The sequence below is a fragment of the Pungitius pungitius genome, chromosome 12 (assembly GCF_949316345.1).
Source record: "Pungitius pungitius chromosome 12, fPunPun2.1, whole genome shotgun sequence".
In the NCBI taxonomy this organism is placed as follows: Eukaryota; Metazoa; Chordata; class Actinopteri; order Perciformes; family Gasterosteidae; genus Pungitius; species Pungitius pungitius.
Window position 1 is genome coordinate 16,450,509 of NC_084911.1, and position 25,106 is coordinate 16,475,614.

Consider the following 25,106-nt stretch of genomic DNA (forward strand, 5'->3'; position numbering starts at 1 on the left):
ATTGGTTTACCTGTGTTAGCAGCTAGGGTTAGAAAAAGTTCTCAAAACAATGCTCAAATATTACAATACCAAAAGTGGTCCTGCAAATGAACCGCCACAGCTTTTGCAAATAAGCATTATTTCTGTGAAATTACATAGAGATTGGATTTTGAGGTTTTCCTTCGGCATTATAATGTTCCAGCAGTCTTTTCCTTATTATCATATAAAGTTTGGACGCCCAACGTGGGGCTCGAACCCACGACCCTGAGATTAAGAGTCTCATGCTCTACCGACTGAGCTAGCCGGGCACTGAAGGGTGTTGCCATAGTAGACGGGCGCAACCTATTCTGGCCGTGACCCCCATTTCCATGTGCCGTTAGGTTATTGGTTTACCTGTGTTAGCACCTAAGGTTAGAAAAAGTTCTCAAAACAATACTCAAATATTACAATACCAAAAGTGGTCCTCCACCGCAACAGCTTTTGCAAAAATGCATTATTTCTGTGAAATTACATAGAGATTGGATTTTGAGGTTTTCCTTCGGCATTATAATGTTCCATTAGTCTTTTACTTATTATCATATAAAGTTTGGACGCCCAACGTGGGGCTCGAACCCACGACCCTGAGATTAAGAGTCTCATGCTCTACCGACTGAGCTAGCCGGGCACTGAAGGGTGCTGCCATAGTAGACGGGCGCAACCTATTCTGGCCGTGACCCTTATTTACATGTGCTGTGAAGGTATTTCTTTAACTGTGTTAGCACCTAAGGTTAGAAAAAGTTCTCAAAACAATGCTCAAATATTACAATACCAAAAGAGGTCCTGCAAATGAACCGCCACAGCTTTTGCAAAAATGCATTATTTCTGTGAAATTACATAGAGATTGGATTTTGAGGTTTTCCTTCGGCATTATAATGTTCCATTAGTCTTTTACTTATTATCATATAAAGTTTGGACGCCCAACGTGGGGCTCGAACCCACGACCCTGAGATTAAGAGTCTCATGCTCTACCGACTGAGCTAGCCGGGCACTGAAGGGTGTTGCATTAGTAGGCGGGCGCAACCTATTCTGGCCGTGACCCCCATTTCCATGTGCCGTTAGGTTATTGGTTTACCTGTGTTAGCACCTAAGGTTAGAAAAAGTTCTCAAAACAATGCTCAAATATTACAATACCAAAAGTGGTCCTCCACCGCCACAGCTTTTGCAAATAAGCATTATTTCTGTGAAATTACATAGAGATTGGATTTTGAGGTTTTCCTTCGGCATTATAATGTTCCATTAGTCTTTTACTTATTATCATATAAAGTTTGGACGCCCAACGTGGGGCTCGAACCCACGACCCTGAGATTAAGAGTCTCATGCTCTACCGACTGAGCTAGCCGGGCACTGAAGGGTGTTGCCATAGTAGACGGGCGCAACCTATTCTTGCGGGGACCCTTATTTACATGTGCTGTGAAGGTATTGGTTTACCTGTGTTAGCAGCTAGGGTTACAAAAAGTTCTCAAAACAATGCTCAAATATTACAATACCAAAAGTGGTCCTGCAAATGAACCGCCACAGCTTTTGCAAATAAGCATTATTTCTGTGAAATTACATAGAGATTGGATTTTGAGGTTTTCCTTCGGCATTATAATGTTCCAGCAGTCTTTTCCTTATTATCATATAAAGTTTGGACGCCCAACGTGGGGCTCGAACCCACGACCCTGAGATTAAGAGTCTCATGCTCTACCGACTGAGCTAGCCGGGCACTGAAGGGTGTTGCCATAGTAGACGGGCGCAACCTATTCTGGCCGTGACCCCCATTTCCATGTGCCGTTAGATTATTGGTTTACCTGTGTTAGCACCTAAGGTTAGAAAAAGTTCTCAAAACAATGCTCAAATATTACAATACCAAAAGTGGTCCTCCACCGCCACAGCTTTTGCAAATAAGCATTATTTCTGTGAAATTACATAGAGTTTGGATTTTGAGGTTTTCCTTCGGCATTATAATGTTCCATTAGTCTTTTACTTATTATCATATAAAGTTTGGACGCCCAACGTGGGGCTCGAACCCACGACCCTGAGATTAAGAGTCTCATGCTCTACCGACTGAGCTAGCCGGGCACTGAAGGGTGTTGCCATAGTAGACGGGCGCAACCTATTCTTGCCGGGACCCACATTTCCATGTGCCGTGAGGTTATTGGTTTACCTGTGTTAGCAGCTAGGGTTAGAAAAAGTTCTCAAAACAATGCTCAAATATTACAATACCAAAAGTGGTCCTGCAAATGAACCGCCACAGCTTTTGCAAATAAGCATTATTTCTGTGAAATTACATAGAGATTGGATTTTGAGGTTTTCCTTCGGCATTATAATGTTCCAGCAGTCTTTTCCTTATTATCATATAAAGTTTGGACGCCCAACGTGGGGCTCGAACCCACGACCCTGAGATTAAGAGTCTCATGCTCTACCGACTGAGCTAGCCGGGCACTGAAGGGTGTTGCCATAGTAGACGGGCGCAACCTATTCTTGCGGGGACCCACATTTCCATGTGCCGTGAGGTTATTGGTTTACCTGTGTTAGCAGCTAGGGTTAGAAAAAGTTCTCAAAACAATGCTCAAATATTACAATACCAAAAGTGGTCCTGCAAATGAACCGCCACAGCTTTTGCAAATAAGCATTATTTCTGTGAAATTACATAGAGATTGGATTTTGAGGTTTTCCTTCGGCATTATAATGTTCCAGCAGTCTTTTCCTTATTATCATATAAAGTTTGGACGCCCAACGTGGGGCTCGAACCCACGACCCTGAGATTAAGAGTCTCATGCTCTACCGACTGAGCTAGCCGGGCACTGAAGGGTGTTGCCATAGTAGACGGGCGCAACCTATTCTGGCCGTGACCCCCATTTCCATGTGCCGTTAGGTTATTGGTTTACCTGTGTTAGCACCTAAGGTTAGAAAAAGTTCTCAAAACAATACTCAAATATTACAATACCAAAAGTGGTCCTCCACCGCAACAGCTTTTGCAAAAATGCATTATTTCTGTGAAATTACATAGAGATTGGATTTTGAGGTTTTCCTTCGGCATTATAATGTTCCATTAGTCTTTTACTTATTATCATATAAAGTTTGGACGCCCAACGTGGGGCTCGAACCCACGACCCTGAGATTAAGAGTCTCATGCTCTACCGACTGAGCTAGACGGGCACTGAAGGGTGTTGCCATAGTAGACGGGCGCAACCTATTCTTGCGGGGACCCACATTTCCATGTGCCGTGAGGTTATTGGTTTACCTGTGTTAGCAGCTAGGGTTAGAAAAAGTTCTCAAAACAATGCTCAAATATTACAATACCAAAAGTGGTCCTGCAAATGAACCGCCACAGCTTTTGCAAATAAGCATTATTTCTGTGAAATTACATAGAGATTGGATTTTGAGGTTTTCCTTCGGCATTATAATGTTCCAGCAGTCTTTTCCTTATTATCATATAAAGTTTGGACGCCCAACGTGGGGCTCGAACCCACGACCCTGAGATTAAGAGTCTCATGCTCTACCGACTGAGCTAGCCGGGCACTGAAGGGTGTTGCCATAGTAGACGGGCGCAACCTATTCTGGCCGTGACCCCCATTTCCATGTGCCGTTAGGTTATTGGTTTACCTGTGTTAGCACCTAAGGTTAGAAAAAGTTCTCAAAACAATACTCAAATATTACAATACCAAAAGTGGTCCTCCACCGCAACAGCTTTTGCAAAAATGCATTATTTCTGTGAAATTACATAGAGATTGGATTTTGAGGTTTTCCTTCGGCATTATAATGTTCCATTAGTCTTTTACTTATTATCATATAAAGTTTGGACGCCCAACGTGGGGCTCGAACCCACGACCCTGAGATTAAGAGTCTCATGCTCTACCGACTGAGCTAGCCGGGCACTGAAGGGTGCTGCCATAGTAGACGGGCGCAACCTATTCTGGCCGTGACCCTTATTTACATGTGCTGTGAAGGTATTTCTTTAACTGTGTTAGCACCTAAGGTTAGAAAAAGTTCTCAAAACAATGCTCAAATATTACAATACCAAAAGAGGTCCTGCAAATGAACCGCCACAGCTTTTGCAAAAATGCATTATTTCTGTGAAATTACATAGAGATTGGATTTTGAGGTTTTCCTTCGGCATTATAATGTTCCATTAGTCTTTTACTTATTATCATATAAAGTTTGGACACCCAACGTGGGGCTCGAACCCACGACCCTGAGATTAAGAGTCTCATGCTCTACCGACTGAGCTAGACGGGCACTGAAGGGTGTTGCCATAGTAGACGGGCGCAACCTATTCTTGCGGGGACCCCCATTTCCATGTGCCGTGAGGTTATTGGTTTACCTGTGTTAGCAGCTAGGGTTAGAAAAAGTTCTCAAAACAATGCTCAAATATTACAATACCAAAAGTGGTCCTGCAAATGAACCGCCAAAGCTTTTGCAAATAAGCATTATTTCTGTGAAATTACATAGAGATTGGATTTTGAGGTTTTCCTTCGGCATTATAATGTTCCAGCAGTCTTTTCCTTATTATCATATAAAGTTTGGACGCCCAACGTGGGGCTCGAACCCACGACCCTGAGATTAAGAGTCTCATGCTCTACCGACTGAGCTAGCCGGGCACTGAAGGGTGTTGCCATAGTAGACGGGCGCAACCTATTCTTGCGGGGACCCACATTTCCATGTGCCGTGAGGTTATTGGTTTAACTGTGTTAGCACCTAAGGTTAGAAAAAGTTCTCAAAACAATGCTCAAATATTACAATACCAAAAGTGGTCCTCCACCGCCACAGCTTTTGCAAATAAGCATTATTTCTGTGAAATTACATAGAGATTGGATTTTGAGGTTTTCCTTCGGCATTATAATGTTCCATTAGTCTTTTACTTATTATCATATAAAGTTTGGACGCCCAACGTGGGGCTCGAACCCACGACCCTGAGATTAAGAGTCTCATGCTCTACCAACTGAGCTAGCCGGGCACTGAAGGGTGTTGCCATAGTAGACGGGCGCAACCTATTCTTGCGGGGACCCTTATTTACATGTGCTGTGAAGGTATTGGTTTACCTGTGTTAGCAGCTAGGGTTACAAAAAGTTCTCAAAACAATGCTCAAATATTACAATACCAAAAGTGGTCCTGCAAATGAACCGCCACAGCTTTTGCAAATAAGCATTATTTCTGTGAAATTACATAGAGATTGGATTTTGAGGTTTTCCTTCGGCATTATAATGTTCCATTAGTCTTTTCCTTATTATCATATAAAGTTTGGACGCCCAACGTGGGGCTCGAACCCACGACCCTGAGATTAAGAGTCTCATGCTCTACCGACTGAGCTAGCCGGGCACTGAAGGGTGTTGCCATAGTAGACGGGCGCAACCTATTCTGGCCGTGACCCCCATTTCCATGTGCCGTTAGGTTATTGGTTTACCTGTGTTAGCACCTAAGGTTAGAAAAAGTTCTCAAAACAATACTCAAATATTACAATACCAAAAGTGGTCCTCCACCGCAACAGCTTTTGCAAAAATGCATTATTTCTGTGAAATTACATAGAGATTGGATTTTGAGGTTTTCCTTCGGCATTATAATGTTCCATTAGTCTTTTACTTATTATCATATAAAGTTTGGACGCCCAACGTGGGGCTCGAACCCACGACCCTGAGATTAAGAGTCTCATGCTCTACCGACTGAGCTAGCCGGGCACTGAAGGGTGCTGCCATAGTAGACGGGCGCAACCTATTCTGGCCGTGACCCTTATTTACATGTGCTGTGAAGGTATTTCTTTAACTGTGTTAGCACCTAAGGTTAGAAAAAGTTCTCAAAACAATGCTCAAATATTACAATACCAAAAGAGGTCCTGCAAATGAACCGCCACAGCTTTTGCAAAAATGCATTATTTCTGTGAAATTACATAGAGATTGGATTTTGAGGTTTTCCTTCGGCATTATAATGTTCCATTAGTCTTTTACTTATTATCATATAAAGTTTGGACACCCAACGTGGGGCTCGAACCCACGACCCTGAGATTAAGAGTCTCATGCTCTACCGACTGAGCTAGACGGGCACTGAAGGGTGTTGCCATAGTAGACGGGCGCAACCTATTCTTGCGGGGACCCCCATTTCCATGTGCCGTGAGGTTATTGGTTTACCTGTGTTAGCAGCTAGGGTTAGAAAAAGTTCTCAAAACAATGCTCAAATATTACAATACCAAAAGTGGTCCTGCAAATGAACCGCCAAAGCTTTTGCAAATAAGCATTATTTCTGTGAAATTACATAGAGATTGGATTTTGAGGTTTTCCTTCGGCATTATAATGTTCCAGCAGTCTTTTCCTTATTATCATATAAAGTTTGGACGCCCAACGTGGGGCTCGAACCCACGACCCTGAGATTAAGAGTCTCATGCTCTACCGACTGAGCTAGCCGGGCACTGAAGGGTGTTGCCATAGTAGACGGGCGCAACCTATTCTTGCGGGGACCCACATTTCCATGTGCCGTGAGGTTATTGGTTTAACTGTGTTAGCACCTAAGGTTAGAAAAAGTTCTCAAAACAATGCTCAAATATTACAATACCAAAAGTGGTCCTCCACCGCCACAGCTTTTGCAAATAAGCATTATTTCTGTGAAATTACATAGAGATTGGATTTTGAGGTTTTCCTTCGGCATTATAATGTTCCATTAGTCTTTTACTTATTATCATATAAAGTTTGGACGCCCAACGTGGGGCTCGAACCCACGACCCTGAGATTAAGAGTCTCATGCTCTACCAACTGAGCTAGCCGGGCACTGAAGGGTGTTGCCATAGTAGACGGGCGCAACCTATTCTTGCGGGGACCCTTATTTACATGTGCTGTGAAGGTATTGGTTTACCTGTGTTAGCAGCTAGGGTTACAAAAAGTTCTCAAAACAATGCTCAAATATTACAATACCAAAAGTGGTCCTGCAAATGAACCGCCACAGCTTTTGCAAATAAGCATTATTTCTGTGAAATTACATAGAGATTGGATTTTGAGGTTTTCCTTCGGCATTATAATGTTCCAGCAGTCTTTTCCTTATTATCATATAAAGTTTGGACGCCCAACGTGGGGCTCGAACCCACGACCCTGAGATTAAGAGTCTCATGCTCTACCGACTGAGCTAGCCGGGCACTGAAGGGTGTTGCCATAGTAGACGGGCGCAACCTATTCTGGCCGTGACCCCCATTTCCATGTGCCGTTAGATTATTGGTTTACCTGTGTTAGCACCTAAGGTTAGAAAAAGTTCTCAAAACAATGCTCAAATATTACAATACCAAAAGTGGTCCTCCACCGCCACAGCTTTTGCAAATAAGCATTATTTCTGTGAAATTACATAGAGATTGGATTTTGAGGTTTTCCTTCGGCATTATAATGTTCCATTAGTCTTTTACTTATTATCATATAAAGTTTGGACTCCCAACGTGGGGCTCGAACCCACGACCCTGAGATTAAGAGTCTCATGCTCTACCGACTGAGCTAGCCGGGCACTGAAGGGTGTTGCCATAGTAGACGGGCGCAACCTATTCTTGCGGGGACCCTTATTTACATGTGCTGTGAAGGTATTGGTTTACCTGTGTTAGCAGCTAGGGTTACAAAAAGTTCTCAAAACAATGCTCAAATATTACAATACCAAAAGTGGTCCTGCAAATGAACCGCCACAGCTTTTGCAAATAAGCATTATTTCTGTGAAATTACATAGAGATTGGATTTTGAGGTTTTCCTTCGGCATTATAATGTTCCAGCAGTCTTTTCCTTATTATCATATAAAGTTTGGACGCCCAACGTGGGGCTCGAACCCACGACCCTGAGATTAAGAGTCTCATGCTCTACCGACTGAGCTAGCCGGGCACTGAAGGGTGTTGCCATAGTAGACGGGCGCAACCTATTCTGGCCGTGACCCCCATTTCCATGTGCCGTTAGGTTATTGGTTTACCTGTGTTAGCACCTAAGGTTAGAAAAAGTTCTCAAAACAATGCTCAAATATTACAATACCAAAAGTGGTCCTCCACCGCCACAGCTTTTGCAAATAAGCATTATTTCTGTGAAATTACATAGAGATTGGATTTTGAGGTTTTCCTTCGGCAATATAATGTTCCAGCAGTCTTTTCCTTATTATCATATAAAGTTTGGACGCCCAACGTGGGGCTCGAACCCACGACCCTGAGATTAAGAGTCTCATGCTCTACCGACTGAGCTAGCCGGGCACTGAAGGGTGTTGCCATAGTAGACGGGCGCAACCTATTCTTGCGGGGACCCACATTTCCATGTGCCGTGAGGTTATTGGTTTAACTGTGTTAGCACCTAAGGTTAGAAAAAGTTCTCAAAACAATGCTCAAATATTACAATACCAAAAGTGGTCCTCCACCGCCACAGCTTTTGCAAATAAGCATTATTTCTGTGAAATTACATAGAGATTGGATTTTGAGGTTTTCCTTCGGCATTATAATGTTCCATTAGTCTTTTACTTATTATCATATAAAGTTTGGACGCCCAACGTGGGGCTCGAACCCACGACCCTGAGATTAAGAGTCTCATGCTCTACCGACTGAGCTAGCCGGGCACTGAAGGGTGTTGCCATAGTAGACGGGCGCAACCTATTCTGGCCGTGACCCCCATTTCCATGTGCCGTTAGGTTATTGGTTTACCTGTGTTAGCACCTAAGGTTAGAAAAAGTTCTCAAAACAATGCTCAAATATTACAATACCAAAAGTGGTCCTCCACCGCCACAGCTTTTGCAAATAAGCATTATTTCTGTGAAATTACATAGAGATTGGATTTTGAGGTTTTCCTTCGGCATTATAATGTTCCATTAGTCTTTTACTTATTATCATATAAAGTTTGGACGCCCAACGTGGGGCTCGAACCCACGACCCTGAGATTAAGAGTCTCATGCTCTACCGACTGAGCTAGCCGGGCACTGAAGGGTGTTGCCATAGTAGACGGGCGCAACCTATTCTTGCGGGGACCCTTATTTACATGTGCGGTGAAGGTATTGGTTTACCTGTGTTAGCAGCTAGGGTTACAAAAAGTTCTCAAAACAATGCTCAAATATTACAATACCAAAAGTGGTCCTGCAAATGAACCGCCACAGCTTTTGCAAATAAGCATTATTTCTGTGAAATTACATAGAGATTGGATTTTGAGGTTTTCCTTCGGCATTATAATGTTCCAGCAGTCTTTTCCTTATTATCATATAAAGTTTGGACGCCCAACGTGGGGCTCGAACCCACGACCCTGAGATTAAGAGTCTCATGCTCTACCGACTGAGCTAGCCGGGCACTGAAGGGTGTTGCCATAGTAGACGGGCGCAACCTATTCTGGCCGTGACCCCCATTTCCATGTGCCGTTAGATTATTGGTTTACCTGTGTTAGCACCTAAGGTTAGAAAAAGTTCTCAAAACAATGCTCAAATATTACAATACCAAAAGTGGTCCTCCACCGCCACAGCTTTTGCAAATAAGCATTATTTCTGTGAAATTACATAGAGTTTGGATTTTGAGGTTTTCCTTCGGCATTATAATGTTCCATTAGTCTTTTACTTATTATCATATAAAGTTTGGACGCCCAACGTGGGGCTCGAACCCACGACCCTGAGATTAAGAGTCTCATGCTCTACCGACTGAGCTAGCCGGGCACTGAAGGGTGTTGCCAAAGTAGACGGGCGCAACCTATTCTTGCGGGGACCCACATTTCCATGTGCCGTGAGGTTATTGGTTTACCTGTGTTAGCAGCTAGGGTTAGAAAAAGTTCTCAAAACAATGCTCAAATATTACAATACCAAAAGTGGTCCTGCAAATGAACCGCCACAGCTTTTGCAAATAAGCATTATTTCTGTGAAATTACATAGAGATTGGATTTTGAGGTTTTCCTTCGGCATTATAATGTTCCAGCAGTCTTTTCCTTATTATCATATAAAGTTTGGACGCCCAACGTGGGGCTCGAACCCACGACCCTGAGATTAAGAGTCTCATGCTCTACCGACTGAGCTAGCCGGGCACTGAAGGGTGTTGCCATAGTAGACGGGCGCAACCTATTCTGGCCGTGACCCCCATTTCCATGTGCCGTTAGGTTATTGGTTTACCTGTGTTAGCACCTAAGGTTAGAAAAAGTTCTCAAAACAATACTCAAATATTACAATACCAAAAGTGGTCCTCCACCGCAACAGCTTTTGCAAAAATGCATTATTTCTGTGAAATTACATAGAGATTGGATTTTGAGGTTTTCCTTCGGCATTATAATGTTCCATTAGTCTTTTACTTATTATCATATAAAGTTTGGACGCCCAACGTGGGGCTCGAACCCACGACCCTGAGACTAAGAGTCTCATGCTCTACCGACTGAGCTAGACGGGCACTGAAGGGTGTTGCCATAGTAGACGGGCGCAACCTATTCTTGCGGGGACCCACATTTCCATGTGCCGTGAGGTTATTGGTTTACCTGTGTTAGCAGCTAGGGTTAGAAAAAGTTCTCAAAACAATGCTCAAATATTACAATACCAAAAGTGGTCCTGCAAATGAACCGCCACAGCTTTTGCAAATAAGCATTATTTCTGTGAAATTACATAGAGATTGGATTTTGAGGTTTTCCTTCGGCATTATAATGTTCCAGCAGTCTTTTCCTTATTATCATATAAAGTTTGGACGCCCAACGTGGGGCTCGAACCCACGACCCTGAGATTAAGAGTCTCATGCTCTACCGACTGAGCTAGCCGGGCACTGAAGGGTGTTGCCATAGTAGACGGGCGCAACCTATTCTGGCCGTGACCCCCATTTCCATGTGCCGTTAGGTTATTGGTTTACCTGTGTTAGCACCTAAGGTTAGAAAAAGTTCTCAAAACAATACTCAAATATTACAATACCAAAAGTGGTCCTCCACCGCAACAGCTTTTGCAAAAATGCATTATTTCTGTGAAATTACATAGAGATTGGATTTTGAGGTTTTCCTTCGGCATTATAATGTTCCATTAGTCTTTTACTTATTATCATATAAAGTTTGGACGCCCAACGTGGGGCTCGAACCCACGACCCTGAGATTAAGAGTCTCATGCTCTACCGACTGAGCTAGCCGGGCACTGAAGGGTGCTGCCATAGTAGACGGGCGCAACCTATTCTGGCCGTGACCCTTATTTACATGTGCTGTGAAGGTATTTCTTTAACTGTGTTAGCACCTAAGGTTAGAAAAAGTTCTCAAAACAATGCTCAAATATTACAATACCAAAAGAGGTCCTGCAAATGAACCGCCACAGCTTTTGCAAAAATGCATTATTTCTGTGAAATTACATAGAGATTGGATTTTGAGGTTTTCCTTCGGCATTATAATGTTCCATTAGTCTTTTACTTATTATCATATAAAGTTTGGACGCCCAACGTGGGGCTCGAACCCACGACCCTGAGATTAAGAGTCTCATGCTCTACCGACTGAGCTAGCCGGGCACTGAAGGGTGTTGCATTAGTAGGCGGGCGCAACCTATTCTGGCCGTGACCCCCATTTCCATGTGCCGTTAGGTTATTGGTTTACCTGTGTTAGCACCTAAGGTTAGAAAAAGTTCTCAAAACAATGCTCAAATATTACAATACCAAAAGTGGTCCTCCACCGCCACAGCTTTTGCAAATAAGCATTATTTCTGTGAAATTACATAGAGATTGGATTTTGAGGTTTTCCTTCGGCATTATAATGTTCCATTAGTCTTTTACTTATTATCATATAAAGTTTGGACGCCCAACGTGGGGCTCGAACCCACGACCCTGAGATTAAGAGTCTCATGCTCTACCGACTGAGCTAGCCGGGCACTGAAGGGTGTTGCCATAGTAGACGGGCGCAACCTATTCTTGCGGGGACCCTTATTTACATGTGCTGTGAAGGTATTGGTTTACCTGTGTTAGCAGCTAGGGTTACAAAAAGTTCTCAAAACAATGCTCAAATATTACAATACCAAAAGTGGTCCTGCAAATGAACCGCCACAGCTTTTGCAAATAAGCATTATTTCTGTGAAATTACATAGAGATTGGATTTTGAGGTTTTCCTTCGGCATTATAATGTTCCAGCAGTCTTTTCCTTATTATCATATAAAGTTTGGACGCCCAACGTGGGGCTCGAACCCACGACCCTGAGATTAAGAGTCTCATGCTCTACCGACTGAGCTAGCCGGGCACTGAAGGGTGTTGCCATAGTAGACGGGCGCAACCTATTCTGGCCGTGACCCCCATTTCCATGTGCCGTTAGGTTATTGGTTTACCTGTGTTAGCACCTAAGGTTAGAAAAAGTTCTCAAAACAATGCTCAAATATTACAATACCAAAAGTGGTCCTCCACCGCCACAGCTTTTGCAAATAAGCATTATTTCTGTGAAATTACATAGAGATTGGATTTTGAGGTTTTCCTTCGGCAATATAATGTTCCAGCAGTCTTTTCCTTATTATCATATAAAGTTTGGACGCCCAACGTGGGGCTCGAACCCACGACCCTGAGATTAAGAGTCTCATGCTCTACCGACTGAGCTAGCCGGGCACTGAAGGGTGTTGCCATAGTAGACGGGCGCAACCTATTCTTGCGGGGACCCACATTTCCATGTGCCGTGAGGTTATTGGTTTAACTGTGTTAGCACCTAAGGTTAGAAAAAGTTCTCAAAACAATGCTCAAATATTACAATACCAAAAGTGGTCCTCCACCGCCACAGCTTTTGCAAATAAGCATTATTTCTGTGAAATTACATAGAGATTGGATTTTGAGGTTTTCCTTCGGCATTATAATGTTCCATTAGTCTTTTACTTATTATCATATAAAGTTTGGACGCCCAACGTGGGGCTCGAACCCACGACCCTGAGATTAAGAGTCTCATGCTCTACCGACTGAGCTAGCCGGGCACTGAAGGGTGTTGCCATAGTAGACGGGCGCAACCTATTCTGGCCGTGACCCCCATTTCCATGTGCCGTTAGGTTATTGGTTTACCTGTGTTAGCACCTAAGGTTAGAAAAAGTTCTCAAAACAATGCTCAAATATTACAATACCAAAAGTGGTCCTCCACCGCCACAGCTTTTGCAAATAAGCATTATTTCTGTGAAATTACATAGAGATTGGATTTTGAGGTTTTCCTTCGGCATTATAATGTTCCATTAGTCTTTTACTTATTATCATATAAAGTTTGGACGCCCAACGTGGGGCTCGAACCCACGACCCTGAGATTAAGAGTCTCATGCTCTACCGACTGAGCTAGCCGGGCACTGAAGGGTGTTGCCATAGTAGACGGGCGCAACCTATTCTTGCGGGGACCCTTATTTACATGTGCGGTGAAGGTATTGGTTTACCTGTGTTAGCAGCTAGGGTTACAAAAAGTTCTCAAAACAATGCTCAAATATTACAATACCAAAAGTGGTCCTGCAAATGAACCGCCACAGCTTTTGCAAATAAGCATTATTTCTGTGAAATTACATAGAGATTGGATTTTGAGGTTTTCCTTCGGCATTATAATGTTCCAGCAGTCTTTTCCTTATTATCATATAAAGTTTGGACGCCCAACGTGGGGCTCGAACCCACGACCCTGAGATTAAGAGTCTCATGCTCTACCGACTGAGCTAGCCGGGCACTGAAGGGTGTTGCCATAGTAGACGGGCGCAACCTATTCTGGCCGTGACCCCCATTTCCATGTGCCGTTAGATTATTGGTTTACCTGTGTTAGCACCTAAGGTTAGAAAAAGTTCTCAAAACAATGCTCAAATATTACAATACCAAAAGTGGTCCTCCACCGCCACAGCTTTTGCAAATAAGCATTATTTCTGTGAAATTACATAGAGTTTGGATTTTGAGGTTTTCCTTCGGCATTATAATGTTCCATTAGTCTTTTACTTATTATCATATAAAGTTTGGACGCCCAACGTGGGGCTCGAACCCACGACCCTGAGATTAAGAGTCTCATGCTCTACCGACTGAGCTAGCCGGGCACTGAAGGGTGTTGCCAAAGTAGACGGGCGCAACCTATTCTTGCGGGGACCCACATTTCCATGTGCCGTGAGGTTATTGGTTTACCTGTGTTAGCAGCTAGGGTTAGAAAAAGTTCTCAAAACAATGCTCAAATATTACAATACCAAAAGTGGTCCTGCAAATGAACCGCCACAGCTTTTGCAAATAAGCATTATTTCTGTGAAATTACATAGAGATTGGATTTTGAGGTTTTCCTTCGGCATTATAATGTTCCAGCAGTCTTTTCCTTATTATCATATAAAGTTTGGACGCCCAACGTGGGGCTCGAACCCACGACCCTGAGATTAAGAGTCTCATGCTCTACCGACTGAGCTAGCCGGGCACTGAAGGGTGTTGCCATAGTAGACGGGCGCAACCTATTCTGGCCGTGACCCCCATTTCCATGTGCCGTTAGGTTATTGGTTTACCTGTGTTAGCACCTAAGGTTAGAAAAAGTTCTCAAAACAATACTCAAATATTACAATACCAAAAGTGGTCCTCCACCGCAACAGCTTTTGCAAAAATGCATTATTTCTGTGAAATTACATAGAGATTGGATTTTGAGGTTTTCCTTCGGCATTATAATGTTCCATTAGTCTTTTACTTATTATCATATAAAGTTTGGACGCCCAACGTGGGGCTCGAACCCACGACCCTGAGATTAAGAGTCTCATGCTCTACCGACTGAGCTAGACGGGCACTGAAGGGTGTTGCCATAGTAGACGGGCGCAACCTATTCTTGCGGGGACCCACATTTCCATGTGCCGTGAGGTTATTGGTTTACCTGTGTTAGCAGCTAGGGTTAGAAAAAGTTCTCAAAACAATGCTCAAATATTACAATACCAAAAGTGGTCCTGCAAATGAACCGCCACAGCTTTTGCAAATAAGCATTATTTCTGTGAAATTACATAGAGATTGGATTTTGAGGTTTTCCTTCGGCATTATAATGTTCCAGCAGTCTTTTCCTTATTATCATATAAAGTTTGGACGCCCAACGTGGGGCTCGAACCCACGACCCTGAGATTAAGAGTCTCATGCTCTACCGACTGAGCTAGCCGGGCACTGAAGGGTGTTGCCATAGTAGACGGGCGCAACCTATTCTGGCCGTGACCCCCATTTCCATGTGCCGTTAGGTTATTGGTTTACCTGTGTTAGCACCTAAGGTTAGAAAAAGTTCTCAAAACAATACTCAAATATTACAATACCAAAAGTGGTCCTCCACCGCAACAGCTTTTGCAAAAATGCATTATTTCTGTGAAATTACATAGAGATTGGATTTTGAGGTTTTCCTTCGGCATTATAATGTTCCATTAGTCTTTTACTTATTATCATATAAAGTTTGGACGCCCAACGTGGGGCTCGAACCCACGACCCTGAGATTAAGAGTCTCATGCTCTACCGACTGAGCTAGCCGGGCACTGAAGGGTGCTGCCATAGTAGACGGGCGCAACCTATTCTGGCCGTGACCCTTATTTACATGTGCTGTGAAGGTATTTCTTTAACTGTGTTAGCACCTAAGGTTAGAAAAAGTTCTCAAAACAATGCTCAAATATTACAATACCAAAAGAGGTCCTGCAAATGAACCGCCACAGCTTTTGCAAAAATGCATTATTTCTGTGAAATTACATAGAGATTGGATTTTGAGGTTTTCCTTCGGCATTATAATGTTCCATTAGTCTTTTACTTATTATCATATAAAGTTTGGACGCCCAACGTGGGGCTCGAACCCACGACCCTGAGATTAAGAGTCTCATGCTCTACCGACTGAGCTAGCCGGGCACTGAAGGGTGTTGCATTAGTAGGCGGGCGCAACCTATTCTGGCCGTGACCCCCATTTCCATGTGCCGTTAGGTTATTGGTTTACCTGTGTTAGCACCTAAGGTTAGAAAAAGTTCTCAAAACAATGCTCAAATATTACAATACCAAAAGTGGTCCTCCACCGCCACAGCTTTTGCAAATAAGCATTATTTCTGTGAAATTACATAGAGATTGGATTTTGAGGTTTTCCTTCGGCATTATAATGTTCCATTAGTCTTTTACTTATTATCATATAAAGTTTGGACGCCCAACGTGGGGCTCGAACCCACGACCCTGAGATTAAGAGTCTCATGCTCTACCGACTGAGCTAGCCGGGCACTGAAGGGTGTTGCCATAGTAGACGGGCGCAACCTATTCTTGCGGGGACCCTTATTTACATGTGCTGTGAAGGTATTGGTTTACCTGTGTTAGCAGCTAGGGTTACAAAAAGTTCTCAAAACAATGCTCAAATATTACAATACCAAAAGTGGTCCTGCAAATGAACCGCCACAGCTTTTGCAAATAAGCATTATTTCTGTGAAATTACATAGAGATTGGATTTTGAGGTTTTCCTTCGGCATTATAATGTTCCAGCAGTCTTTTCCTTATTATCATATAAAGTTTGGACGCCCAACGTGGGGCTCGAACCCACGACCCTGAGATTAAGAGTCTCATGCTCTACCGACTGAGCTAGCCGGGCACTGAAGGGTGTTGCCATAGTAGACGGGCGCAACCTATTCTGGCCGTGACCCCCATTTCCATGTGCCGTTAGATTATTGGTTTACCTGTGTTAGCACCTAAGGTTAGAAAAAGTTCTCAAAACAATGCTCAAATATTACAATACCAAAAGTGGTCCTCCACCGCCACAGCTTTTGCAAATAAGCATTATTTCTGTGAAATTACATAGAGTTTGGATTTTGAGGTTTTCCTTCGGCATTATAATGTTCCATTAGTCTTTTACTTATTATCATATAAAGTTTGGACGCCCAACGTGGGGCTCGAACCCACGACCCTGAGATTAAGAGTCTCATGCTCTACCGACTGAGCTAGCCGGGCACTGAAGGGTGTTGCCATAGTAGACGGGCGCAACCTATTCTTGCGGGGACCCACATTTTCATGTGCCGTGAGGTTATTGGTTTACCTGTGTTAGCAGCTAGGGTTAGAAAAAGTTCTCAAAACAATGCTCAAATATTACAATACCAAAAGTGGTCCTGCAAATGAACCGCCACAGCTTTTGCAAATAAGCATTATTTCTGTGAAATTACATAGAGATTGGATTTTGAGGTTTTCCTTCGGCATTATAATGTTCCAGCAGTCTTTTCCTTATTATCATATAAAGTTTGGACGCCCAACGTGGGGCTCGAACCCACGACCCTGAGATTAAGAGTCTCATGCTCTACCGACTGAGCTAGCCGGGCACTGAAGGGTGTTGCCATAGTAGACGGGCGCAACCTATTCTTGCGGGGACCCACATTTCCATGTGCCGTGAGGTTATTGGTTTAACTGTGTTAGCACCTAAGGTTAGAAAAAGTTCTCAAAACAATGCTCAAATATTACAATACCAAAAGTGGTCCTCCACCGCCACAGCTTTTGCAAATAAGCATTATTTCTGTGAAATTACATAGAGATTGGATTTTGAGGTTTTCCTTCGGCATTATAATGTTCCATTAGTCTTTTACTTATTATCATATAAAGTTTGGACGCCCAACGTGGGGCTCGAACCCACGACCCTGAGATTAAGAGTCTCATGCTCTACCAACTGAGCTAGCCGGGCACTGAAGGGTGTTGCCATAGTAGACGGGCGCAACCTATTCTTGCGGGGACCCTTATTTACATGTGCTGTGAAGGTATTGGTTTACCTGTGTTAGCAGCTAGGGTTACAAAAAGTTCTCAAAACAATGCTCAAATATTACAATACCAAAAGTGGTCCTGCAAATGAACCGCCACAGCTTTTGCAAATAAGCATTATTTCTGTGAAATTACATAGAGATTGGATTTTGAGGTTTTCCTTCGGCATTATAATGTTCCAGCAGTCTTTTCCTTATTATCATATAAAGTTTGGACGCCCAACGTGGGGCTCGAACCCACGACCCTGAGATTAAGAGTCTCATGCTCTACCGACTGAGCTAGCCGGGCACTGAAGGGTGTTGCCATAGTAGACGGGCGCAACCTATTCTGGCCGTGACCCCCATTTCCATGTGCCGTTAGATTATTGGTTTACCTGTGTTAGCACCTAAGGTTAGAAAAAGTTCTCAAAACAATGCTCAAATATTACAATACCAAAAGTGGTCCTCCACCGCCACAGCTTTTGCAAATAAGCATTATTTCTGTGAAATTACATAGAGATTGGATTTTGAGGTTTTCCTTCGGCATTATAATGTTCCATTAGTCTTTTACTTATTATCATATAAAGTTTGGACTCCCAACGTGGGGCTCGAACCCACGACCCTGAGATTAAGAGTCTCATGCTCTACCGACTGAGCTAGCCGGGCACTGAAGGGTGTTGCCATAGTAGACGGGCGCAACCTATTCTTGCGGGGACCCTTATTTACATGTGCTGTGAAGGTATTGGTTTACCTGTGTTAGCAGCTAGGGTTACAAAAAGTTCTCAAAACAATGCTCAAATATTACAATACCAAAAGTGGTCCTGCAAATGAACCGCCACAGCTTTTGCAAATAAGCATTATTTCTGTGAAATTACATAGAGATTGGATTTTGAGGTTTTCCTTCGGCATTATAATGTTCCAGCAGTCTTTTCCTTATTATCATATAAAGTTTGGACGCCCAACGTGGGGCTCGAACCCACGACCCTGAGATTAAGAGTCTCATGCTCTACCGACTGAGCTAGCCGGGCACTGAAGGGTGTTGCCATAGTAGACGGGCGCAACCTATTCTGGCCGTGACCCCCATTTCCATGTGCCGTTAGGTTATTGGTTTACCTGTGTTAGCACCTAAGGTTAGAAAAAGTTCTCAAAACAATGCTCAAATATTACAATACCAAAAGTGGTCCTCCACCGCCACAGCTTTTGCAAATAAGCATTATTTCTGTGAAATTACATAGAGATTGGATTTTGAGGTTTTCCTTCGGCAATATAATGTTCCAGCAGTCTTTTCCTTATTATCATATAAAGTTTGGACGCCCAACGTGGGGCTCGAACCCACGACCCTGAGATTAAGAGTCTCATGCTCTACCGACTGAGCTAGCCGGGCACTGAAGGGTGTTGCCATAGTAGACGGGCGCAACCTATTCTTGCGGGGACCCACATTTCCATGTGCCGTGAGGTTATTGGTTTAACTGTGTTAGCACCTAAGGTTAGAAAAAGTTCTCAAAACAATGCTCAAATATTACAATACCAAAAGTGGTCCTCCACCGCCACAGCTTTTGCAAATAAGCATTATTTCTGTGAAATTACATAGAGATTGGATTTTGAGGTTTTCCTTCGGCATTATAATGTTCCATTAGTCTTTTACTTATTATCATATAAAGTTTGGACGCCCAACGTGGGGCTCGAACCCACGACCCTGAGATTAAGAGTCTCATGCTCTACCGACTGAGCTAGCCGGGCACTGAAGGGTGTTGCCATAGTAGACGGGCGCAACCTATTCTGGCCGTGACCCCCATTTCCATGTGCCGTTAGGTTATTGGTTTACCTGTGTTAGCACCTAAGGTTAGAAAAAGTTCTCAAAACAATGCTCAAATATTACAATACCAAAAGTGGTCCTCCACCGCCACAGCTTTTGCAAATAAGCATTATTTCTGTGAAATTACATAGAGATTGGATTTTGAGGTTTTCCTTCGGCATTATAATGTTCCATTAGTCTTTTACTTATTATCATATAAAGTTTGGACGCCCAACGTGGGGCTCGAACCCACGACCCTGAGATTAAGAGTCTCATGCTCTACCGACTGAGCTAGCCGGGCACTGAAGGGTGTTGCCATAGTAGACGGGCGCAACCTATTCTTGCGGGGACCCTTATTTACATGTGCGGTGAAGGTATTGGTTTACCTGTGTTAGCAGCTAGGGTTACAAAAAGTTCTCAAAACAATGCTCAAATATTACAATACCAAAAGTGGTCCTGCAAATGAACCGCCACAGCTTTTGCAAATAAGCATTATTTCTGTGAAATTACATAGAGATTGGATTTTGAGGTTTTCCTTCGGCATTATAATGTTCCAGCAGTCTTTTCCTTATTATCATATAAAGTTTGGACGCCCAACGTGGGGCTCGAACCCACGACCCTGAGATTAAGAGTCTCATGCTCTACCGACTGAGCTAGCCGGGCACTGAAGGGTGTTGCCATAGTAGACGGGCGCAACCTATTCTGGCCGTGACCCCCATTTCCATGTGCCGTTAGATTATTGGTTTACCTGTGTTAGCACCTAAGGTTAGAAAAAGTTCTCAAAACAATGCTCAAATATTACAATACCAAAAGTGGTCCTCCACCGCCACAGCTTTTGCAAATAAGCATTATTTCTGTGAAATTACATAGAGTTTGGATTTTGAGGTTTTCCTTCGGCATTATAATGTTCCATTAGTCTTTTACTTATTATCATATAAAGTTTGGACGCCCAACGTGGGGCTCGAACCCACGACCCTGAGATTAAGAGTCTCATGCTCTACCGACTGAGCTAGCCGGGCACTGAAGGGTGTTGCCAAAGTAGACGGGCGCAACCTATTCTTGCGGGGACCCACATTTCCATGTGCCGTGAGGTTATTGGTTTACCTGTGTTAGCAGCTAGGGTTAGAAAAAGTTCTCAAAACAATGCTCAAATATTACAATACCAAAAGTGGTCCTGCAAATGAACCGCCACAGCTTTTGCAAATAAGCATTATTTCTGTGAAATTACATAGAGATTGGATTTTGAGGTTTTCCTTCGGCATTATAATGTTCCAGCAGTCTTTTCCTTATTATCATATAAAGTTTGGACGCCCAACGTGGGGCTCGAACCCACGACCCTGAGATTAAGAGTCTCATGCTCTACCGACTGAGCTAGCCGGGCACTGAAGGGTGTTGCCATAGTAGACGGGCGCAACCTATTCTGGCCGTGACCCCCATTTCCATGTGCCGTTAGGTTATTGGTTTACCTGTGTTAGCACCTAAGGTTAGAAAAAGTTCTCAAAACAATACTCAAATATTACAATACCAAAAGTGGTCCTCCACCGCAACAGCTTTTGCAAAAATGCATTATTTCTGTGAAATTACATAGAGATTGGATTTTGAGGTTTTCCTTCGGCATTATAATGTTCCATTAGTCTTTTACTTATTATCATATAAAGTTTGGACGCCCAACGTGGGGCTCGAACCCACGACCCTGAGATTAAGAGTCTCATGCTCTACCGACTGAGCTAGACGGGCACTGAAGGGTGTTGCCATAGTAGACGGGCGCAACCTATTCTTGCGGGGACCCACATTTCCATGTGCCGTGAGGTTATTGGTTTACCTGTGTTAGCAGCTAGGGTTAGAAAAAGTTCTCAAAACAATGCTCAAATATTACAATACCAAAAGTGGTCCTGCAAATGAACCGCCACAGCTTTTGCAAATAAGCATTATTTCTGTGAAATTACATAGAGATTGGATTTTGAGGTTTTCCTTCGGCATTATAATGTTCCAGCAGTCTTTTCCTTATTATCATATAAAGTTTGGACGCCCAACGTGGGGCTCGAACCCACGACCCTGAGATTAAGAGTCTCATGCTCTACCGACTGAGCTAGCCGGGCACTGAAGGGTGTTGCCATAGTAGACGGGCGCAACCTATTCTGGCCGTGACCCCCATTTCCATGTGCCGTTAGGTTATTGGTTTACCTGTGTTAGCACCTAAGGTTAGAAAAAGTTCTCAAAACAATACTCAAATATTACAATACCAAAAGTGGTCCTCCACCGCAACAGCTTTTGCAAAAATGCATTATTTCTGTGAAATTACATAGAGATTGGATTTTGAGGTTTTCCTTCGGCATTATAATGTTCCATTAGTCTTTTACTTATTATCATATAAAGTTTGGACGCCCAACGTGGGGCTCGAACCCACGACCCTGAGATTAAGAGTCTCATGCTCTACCGACTGAGCTAGCCGGGCACTGAAGGGTGCTGCCATAGTAGACGGGCGCAACCTATTCTGGCCGTGACCCTTATTTACATGTGCTGTGAAGGTATTTCTTTAACTGTGTTAGCACCTAAGGTTAGAAAAAGTTCTCAAAACAATGCTCAAATATTACAATACCAAAAGAGGTCCTGCAAATGAACCGCCACAGCTTTTGCAAAAATGCATTATTTCTGTGAAATTACATAGAGATTGGATTTTGAGGTTTTCCTTCGGCATTATAATGTTCCATTAGTCTTTTACTTATTATCATATAAAGTTTGGACGCCCAACGTGGGGCTCGAACCCACGACCCTGAGATTAAGAGTCTCATGCTCTACCGACTGAGCTAGCCGGGCACTGAAGGGTGTTGCATTAGTAGGCGGGCGCAACCTATTCTGGCCGTGACCCCCATTTCCATGTGCCGTTAGGTTATTGGTTTACCTGTGTTAGCACCTAAGGTTAGAAAAAGTTCTCAAAACAATGCTCAAATATTACAATACCAAAAGTGGTCCTCCACCGCCACAGCTTTTGCAAATAAGCATTATTTCTGTGAAATTACATAGAGATTGGATTTTGAGGTTTTCCTTCGGCATTATAATGTTCCATTAGTCTTTTACTTATTATCATATAAAGTTTGGACGCCCAACGTGGGGCTCGAACCCACGACCCTGAGATTAAGAGTCTCATGCTCTACCGACTGAGCTAGCCGGGCACTGAAGGGTGTTGCCATAGTAGACGGGCGCAACCTATTCTTGCGGGGACCCTTATTTACATGTGCTGTGAAGGTATTGGTTTACCTGTGTTAGCAGCTAGGGTTACAAAAAGTTCTCAAAACAATGCTCAAATATTACAATACCAAAAGTGGTCCTGCAAATGAACCGCCACAGCTTTTGCAAATAAGCATTATTTCTGTGAAATTACATAGAGATTGGATTTTGAGGTTTTCCTTCGGCATTATAATGTTCCAGCAGTCTTTTCCTTATTATCATATAAAGTTTGGACGCCCAACGTGGGGCTCGAACCCACGACCCTGAGATTAAGAGTCTCATGCTCTACCGACTGAGCTAGCCGGGCACTGAAGGGTGTTGCCATAGTAGACGGGCGCAACCTATTCTGGCCGTGACCCCCATTTCCATGTGCCGTTAGATTATTGGTTTACCTGTGTTAGCACCTAAGGTTAGAAAAAGTTCTCAAAACAATGCTCAAATATTACAATACCAAAAGTGGTCCTCCACCGCCACAGCTTTTGCAAATAAGCATTATTTCTGTGAAATTACATAGAGTTTGGATTTTGAGGTTTTCCTTCGGCATTATAATGTTCCATTAGTCTTTTACTTATTATCATATAAAGTTTGGACGCCCAACGTGGGGCTCGAACCCACGACCCTGAGATTAAGAGTCTCATGCTCTACCGACTGAGCTAGCCGGGCACTGAAGGGTGTTGCCATAGTAGACGGGCGCAACCTATTCTTGCGGGGACCCACATTTCCATGTGCCGTGAGGTTATTGGTTTACCTGTGTTAGCAGCTAGGGTTAGAAAAAGTTCTCAAAACAATGCTCAAATATTACAATACCAAAAGTGGTCCTGCAAATGAACCGCCACAGCTTTTGCAAATAAGCATTATTTCTGTGAAATTACATAGAGATTGGATTTTGAGGTTTTCCTTCGGCATTATAATGTTCCAGCAGTCTTTTCCTTATTATCATATAAAGTTTGGACGCCCAACGTGGGGCTCGAACCCACGACCCTGAGATTAAGAGTCTCATGCTCTACCGACTGAGCTAGCCGGGCACTGAAGGGTGTTGCCATAGTAGACGGGCGCAACCTATTCTTGCGGGGACCCACATTTCCATGTGCCGTGAGGTTATTGGTTTAACTGTGTTAGCACCTAAGGTTAGAAAAAGTTCTCAAAACAATGCTCAAATATTACAATACCAAAAGTGGTCCTCCACCGCCACAGCTTTTGCAAATAAGCATTATTTCTGTGAAATTACATAGAGATTGGATTTTGAGGTTTTCCTTCGGCATTATAATGTTCCATTAGTCTTTTACTTATTATCATATAAAGTTTGGACGCCCAACGTGGGGCTCGAACCCACGACCCTGAGATTAAGAGTCTCATGCTCTACCAACTGAGCTAGCCGGGCACTGAAGGGTGTTGCCATAGTAGACGGGCGCAACCTATTCTTGCGGGGACCCTTATTTACATGTGCTGTGAAGGTATTGGTTTACCTGTGTTAGCAGCTAGGGTTACAAAAAGTTCTCAAAACAATGCTCAAATATTACAATACCAAAAGTGGTCCTGCAAATGAACCGCCACAGCTTTTGCAAATAAGCATTATTTCTGTGAAATTACATAGAGATTGGATTTTGAGGTTTTCCTTCGGCATTATAATGTTCCAGCAGTCTTTTCCTTATTATCATATAAAGTTTGGACGCCCAACGTGGGGCTCGAACCCACGACCCTGAGATTAAGAGTCTCATGCTCTACCGACTGAGCTAGCCGGGCACTGAAGGGTGTTGCCATAGTAGACGGGCGCAACCTATTCTGGCCGTGACCCCCATTTCCATGTGCCGTTAGATTATTGGTTTACCTGTGTTAGCACCTAAGGTTAGAAAAAGTTCTCAAAACAATGCTCAAATATTACAATACCAAAAGTGGTCCTCCACCGCCACAGCTTTTGCAAATAAGCATTATTTCTGTGAAATTACATAGAGATTGGATTTTGAGGTTTTCCTTCGGCATTATAATGTTCCATTAGTCTTTTACTTATTATCATATAAAGTTTGGACTCCCAACGTGGGGCTCGAACCCACGACCCTGAGATTAAGAGTCTCATGCTCTACCGACTGAGCTAGCCGGGCACTGAAGGGTGTTGCCATAGTAGACGGGCGCAACCTATTCTTGCGGGGACCCTTATTTACATGTGCTGTGAAGGTATTGGTTTACCTGTGTTAGCAGCTAGGGTTACAAAAAGTTCTCAAAACAATGCTCAAATATTACAATACCAAAAGTGGTCCTGCAAATGAACCGCCACAGCTTTTGCAAATAAGCATTATTTCTGTGAAATTACATAGAGATTGGATTTTGAGGTTTTCCTTCGGCATTATAATGTTCCAGCAGTCTTTTCCTTATTATCATATAAAGTTTGGACGCCCAACGTGGGGCTCGAACCCACGACCCTGAGATTAAGAGTCTCATGCTCTACCGACTGAGCTAGCCGGGCACTGAAGGGTGTTGCCATAGTAGACGGGCGCAACCTATTCTGGCCGTGACCCCCATT

General features: G+C 43.3%; 1 protein-coding gene and 61 non-coding genes across 62 annotated transcripts in view; all 62 read right to left on the reverse strand.

The window, feature by feature from the left end:
- The window catches only part of slc16a3a (solute carrier family 16 member 3a), a 242,377-nt gene that overhangs the window by 78,355 nt on the left and 138,916 nt on the right, over window positions 1-25,106 (reverse strand). The gene's annotated exons all lie outside the window — the stretch shown is intronic.
- Window positions 215-287, reverse strand: trnak-cuu (transfer RNA lysine (anticodon CUU)). The gene has a single exon. It is a non-coding gene; the product is annotated as a tRNA-Lys (tRNA).
- Window positions 571-643, reverse strand: trnak-cuu (transfer RNA lysine (anticodon CUU)). The gene has a single exon. It is a non-coding gene; the product is annotated as a tRNA-Lys (tRNA).
- On the reverse strand, window positions 933-1,005 carry trnak-cuu (transfer RNA lysine (anticodon CUU)). The gene has a single exon. It is a non-coding gene; the product is annotated as a tRNA-Lys (tRNA).
- trnak-cuu (transfer RNA lysine (anticodon CUU)) lies at window positions 1,289-1,361 on the reverse strand. Its single transcript has one exon. It is a non-coding gene; the product is annotated as a tRNA-Lys (tRNA).
- Window positions 1,651-1,723, reverse strand: trnak-cuu (transfer RNA lysine (anticodon CUU)). Its single transcript has one exon. It is a non-coding gene; the product is annotated as a tRNA-Lys (tRNA).
- trnak-cuu (transfer RNA lysine (anticodon CUU)) lies at window positions 2,007-2,079 on the reverse strand. Its single transcript has one exon. It is a non-coding gene; the product is annotated as a tRNA-Lys (tRNA).
- trnak-cuu (transfer RNA lysine (anticodon CUU)) lies at window positions 2,369-2,441 on the reverse strand. The gene has a single exon. It is a non-coding gene; the product is annotated as a tRNA-Lys (tRNA).
- Window positions 2,731-2,803, reverse strand: trnak-cuu (transfer RNA lysine (anticodon CUU)). Its single transcript has one exon. It is a non-coding gene; the product is annotated as a tRNA-Lys (tRNA).
- trnak-cuu (transfer RNA lysine (anticodon CUU)) lies at window positions 3,449-3,521 on the reverse strand. The gene has a single exon. It is a non-coding gene; the product is annotated as a tRNA-Lys (tRNA).
- Window positions 3,805-3,877, reverse strand: trnak-cuu (transfer RNA lysine (anticodon CUU)). Its single transcript has one exon. It is a non-coding gene; the product is annotated as a tRNA-Lys (tRNA).
- Window positions 4,529-4,601, reverse strand: trnak-cuu (transfer RNA lysine (anticodon CUU)). The gene has a single exon. It is a non-coding gene; the product is annotated as a tRNA-Lys (tRNA).
- trnak-cuu (transfer RNA lysine (anticodon CUU)) lies at window positions 4,885-4,957 on the reverse strand. The gene has a single exon. It is a non-coding gene; the product is annotated as a tRNA-Lys (tRNA).
- Window positions 5,247-5,319, reverse strand: trnak-cuu (transfer RNA lysine (anticodon CUU)). The gene has a single exon. It is a non-coding gene; the product is annotated as a tRNA-Lys (tRNA).
- On the reverse strand, window positions 5,603-5,675 carry trnak-cuu (transfer RNA lysine (anticodon CUU)). Its single transcript has one exon. It is a non-coding gene; the product is annotated as a tRNA-Lys (tRNA).
- On the reverse strand, window positions 6,327-6,399 carry trnak-cuu (transfer RNA lysine (anticodon CUU)). Its single transcript has one exon. It is a non-coding gene; the product is annotated as a tRNA-Lys (tRNA).
- trnak-cuu (transfer RNA lysine (anticodon CUU)) lies at window positions 6,683-6,755 on the reverse strand. The gene has a single exon. It is a non-coding gene; the product is annotated as a tRNA-Lys (tRNA).
- On the reverse strand, window positions 7,045-7,117 carry trnak-cuu (transfer RNA lysine (anticodon CUU)). The gene has a single exon. It is a non-coding gene; the product is annotated as a tRNA-Lys (tRNA).
- On the reverse strand, window positions 7,763-7,835 carry trnak-cuu (transfer RNA lysine (anticodon CUU)). The gene has a single exon. It is a non-coding gene; the product is annotated as a tRNA-Lys (tRNA).
- On the reverse strand, window positions 8,119-8,191 carry trnak-cuu (transfer RNA lysine (anticodon CUU)). Its single transcript has one exon. It is a non-coding gene; the product is annotated as a tRNA-Lys (tRNA).
- trnak-cuu (transfer RNA lysine (anticodon CUU)) lies at window positions 8,475-8,547 on the reverse strand. The gene has a single exon. It is a non-coding gene; the product is annotated as a tRNA-Lys (tRNA).
- Window positions 8,831-8,903, reverse strand: trnak-cuu (transfer RNA lysine (anticodon CUU)). The gene has a single exon. It is a non-coding gene; the product is annotated as a tRNA-Lys (tRNA).
- trnak-cuu (transfer RNA lysine (anticodon CUU)) lies at window positions 9,193-9,265 on the reverse strand. Its single transcript has one exon. It is a non-coding gene; the product is annotated as a tRNA-Lys (tRNA).
- Window positions 9,549-9,621, reverse strand: trnak-cuu (transfer RNA lysine (anticodon CUU)). Its single transcript has one exon. It is a non-coding gene; the product is annotated as a tRNA-Lys (tRNA).
- trnak-cuu (transfer RNA lysine (anticodon CUU)) lies at window positions 9,911-9,983 on the reverse strand. Its single transcript has one exon. It is a non-coding gene; the product is annotated as a tRNA-Lys (tRNA).
- Window positions 10,629-10,701, reverse strand: trnak-cuu (transfer RNA lysine (anticodon CUU)). Its single transcript has one exon. It is a non-coding gene; the product is annotated as a tRNA-Lys (tRNA).
- Window positions 10,985-11,057, reverse strand: trnak-cuu (transfer RNA lysine (anticodon CUU)). Its single transcript has one exon. It is a non-coding gene; the product is annotated as a tRNA-Lys (tRNA).
- Window positions 11,347-11,419, reverse strand: trnak-cuu (transfer RNA lysine (anticodon CUU)). Its single transcript has one exon. It is a non-coding gene; the product is annotated as a tRNA-Lys (tRNA).
- On the reverse strand, window positions 11,703-11,775 carry trnak-cuu (transfer RNA lysine (anticodon CUU)). Its single transcript has one exon. It is a non-coding gene; the product is annotated as a tRNA-Lys (tRNA).
- Window positions 12,065-12,137, reverse strand: trnak-cuu (transfer RNA lysine (anticodon CUU)). The gene has a single exon. It is a non-coding gene; the product is annotated as a tRNA-Lys (tRNA).
- trnak-cuu (transfer RNA lysine (anticodon CUU)) lies at window positions 12,421-12,493 on the reverse strand. The gene has a single exon. It is a non-coding gene; the product is annotated as a tRNA-Lys (tRNA).
- On the reverse strand, window positions 12,777-12,849 carry trnak-cuu (transfer RNA lysine (anticodon CUU)). Its single transcript has one exon. It is a non-coding gene; the product is annotated as a tRNA-Lys (tRNA).
- On the reverse strand, window positions 13,133-13,205 carry trnak-cuu (transfer RNA lysine (anticodon CUU)). The gene has a single exon. It is a non-coding gene; the product is annotated as a tRNA-Lys (tRNA).
- On the reverse strand, window positions 13,495-13,567 carry trnak-cuu (transfer RNA lysine (anticodon CUU)). Its single transcript has one exon. It is a non-coding gene; the product is annotated as a tRNA-Lys (tRNA).
- Window positions 13,851-13,923, reverse strand: trnak-cuu (transfer RNA lysine (anticodon CUU)). The gene has a single exon. It is a non-coding gene; the product is annotated as a tRNA-Lys (tRNA).
- Window positions 14,213-14,285, reverse strand: trnak-cuu (transfer RNA lysine (anticodon CUU)). The gene has a single exon. It is a non-coding gene; the product is annotated as a tRNA-Lys (tRNA).
- trnak-cuu (transfer RNA lysine (anticodon CUU)) lies at window positions 14,931-15,003 on the reverse strand. Its single transcript has one exon. It is a non-coding gene; the product is annotated as a tRNA-Lys (tRNA).
- On the reverse strand, window positions 15,287-15,359 carry trnak-cuu (transfer RNA lysine (anticodon CUU)). Its single transcript has one exon. It is a non-coding gene; the product is annotated as a tRNA-Lys (tRNA).
- Window positions 15,649-15,721, reverse strand: trnak-cuu (transfer RNA lysine (anticodon CUU)). The gene has a single exon. It is a non-coding gene; the product is annotated as a tRNA-Lys (tRNA).
- Window positions 16,005-16,077, reverse strand: trnak-cuu (transfer RNA lysine (anticodon CUU)). Its single transcript has one exon. It is a non-coding gene; the product is annotated as a tRNA-Lys (tRNA).
- On the reverse strand, window positions 16,367-16,439 carry trnak-cuu (transfer RNA lysine (anticodon CUU)). Its single transcript has one exon. It is a non-coding gene; the product is annotated as a tRNA-Lys (tRNA).
- trnak-cuu (transfer RNA lysine (anticodon CUU)) lies at window positions 16,723-16,795 on the reverse strand. The gene has a single exon. It is a non-coding gene; the product is annotated as a tRNA-Lys (tRNA).
- On the reverse strand, window positions 17,085-17,157 carry trnak-cuu (transfer RNA lysine (anticodon CUU)). The gene has a single exon. It is a non-coding gene; the product is annotated as a tRNA-Lys (tRNA).
- On the reverse strand, window positions 17,441-17,513 carry trnak-cuu (transfer RNA lysine (anticodon CUU)). The gene has a single exon. It is a non-coding gene; the product is annotated as a tRNA-Lys (tRNA).
- On the reverse strand, window positions 17,803-17,875 carry trnak-cuu (transfer RNA lysine (anticodon CUU)). Its single transcript has one exon. It is a non-coding gene; the product is annotated as a tRNA-Lys (tRNA).
- Window positions 18,521-18,593, reverse strand: trnak-cuu (transfer RNA lysine (anticodon CUU)). The gene has a single exon. It is a non-coding gene; the product is annotated as a tRNA-Lys (tRNA).
- trnak-cuu (transfer RNA lysine (anticodon CUU)) lies at window positions 18,877-18,949 on the reverse strand. The gene has a single exon. It is a non-coding gene; the product is annotated as a tRNA-Lys (tRNA).
- On the reverse strand, window positions 19,233-19,305 carry trnak-cuu (transfer RNA lysine (anticodon CUU)). Its single transcript has one exon. It is a non-coding gene; the product is annotated as a tRNA-Lys (tRNA).
- On the reverse strand, window positions 19,589-19,661 carry trnak-cuu (transfer RNA lysine (anticodon CUU)). The gene has a single exon. It is a non-coding gene; the product is annotated as a tRNA-Lys (tRNA).
- On the reverse strand, window positions 19,951-20,023 carry trnak-cuu (transfer RNA lysine (anticodon CUU)). Its single transcript has one exon. It is a non-coding gene; the product is annotated as a tRNA-Lys (tRNA).
- Window positions 20,307-20,379, reverse strand: trnak-cuu (transfer RNA lysine (anticodon CUU)). The gene has a single exon. It is a non-coding gene; the product is annotated as a tRNA-Lys (tRNA).
- trnak-cuu (transfer RNA lysine (anticodon CUU)) lies at window positions 20,669-20,741 on the reverse strand. Its single transcript has one exon. It is a non-coding gene; the product is annotated as a tRNA-Lys (tRNA).
- trnak-cuu (transfer RNA lysine (anticodon CUU)) lies at window positions 21,387-21,459 on the reverse strand. The gene has a single exon. It is a non-coding gene; the product is annotated as a tRNA-Lys (tRNA).
- Window positions 21,743-21,815, reverse strand: trnak-cuu (transfer RNA lysine (anticodon CUU)). Its single transcript has one exon. It is a non-coding gene; the product is annotated as a tRNA-Lys (tRNA).
- trnak-cuu (transfer RNA lysine (anticodon CUU)) lies at window positions 22,105-22,177 on the reverse strand. The gene has a single exon. It is a non-coding gene; the product is annotated as a tRNA-Lys (tRNA).
- trnak-cuu (transfer RNA lysine (anticodon CUU)) lies at window positions 22,461-22,533 on the reverse strand. The gene has a single exon. It is a non-coding gene; the product is annotated as a tRNA-Lys (tRNA).
- trnak-cuu (transfer RNA lysine (anticodon CUU)) lies at window positions 22,823-22,895 on the reverse strand. The gene has a single exon. It is a non-coding gene; the product is annotated as a tRNA-Lys (tRNA).
- trnak-cuu (transfer RNA lysine (anticodon CUU)) lies at window positions 23,179-23,251 on the reverse strand. Its single transcript has one exon. It is a non-coding gene; the product is annotated as a tRNA-Lys (tRNA).
- trnak-cuu (transfer RNA lysine (anticodon CUU)) lies at window positions 23,541-23,613 on the reverse strand. The gene has a single exon. It is a non-coding gene; the product is annotated as a tRNA-Lys (tRNA).
- On the reverse strand, window positions 23,897-23,969 carry trnak-cuu (transfer RNA lysine (anticodon CUU)). The gene has a single exon. It is a non-coding gene; the product is annotated as a tRNA-Lys (tRNA).
- On the reverse strand, window positions 24,259-24,331 carry trnak-cuu (transfer RNA lysine (anticodon CUU)). Its single transcript has one exon. It is a non-coding gene; the product is annotated as a tRNA-Lys (tRNA).
- Window positions 24,977-25,049, reverse strand: trnak-cuu (transfer RNA lysine (anticodon CUU)). Its single transcript has one exon. It is a non-coding gene; the product is annotated as a tRNA-Lys (tRNA).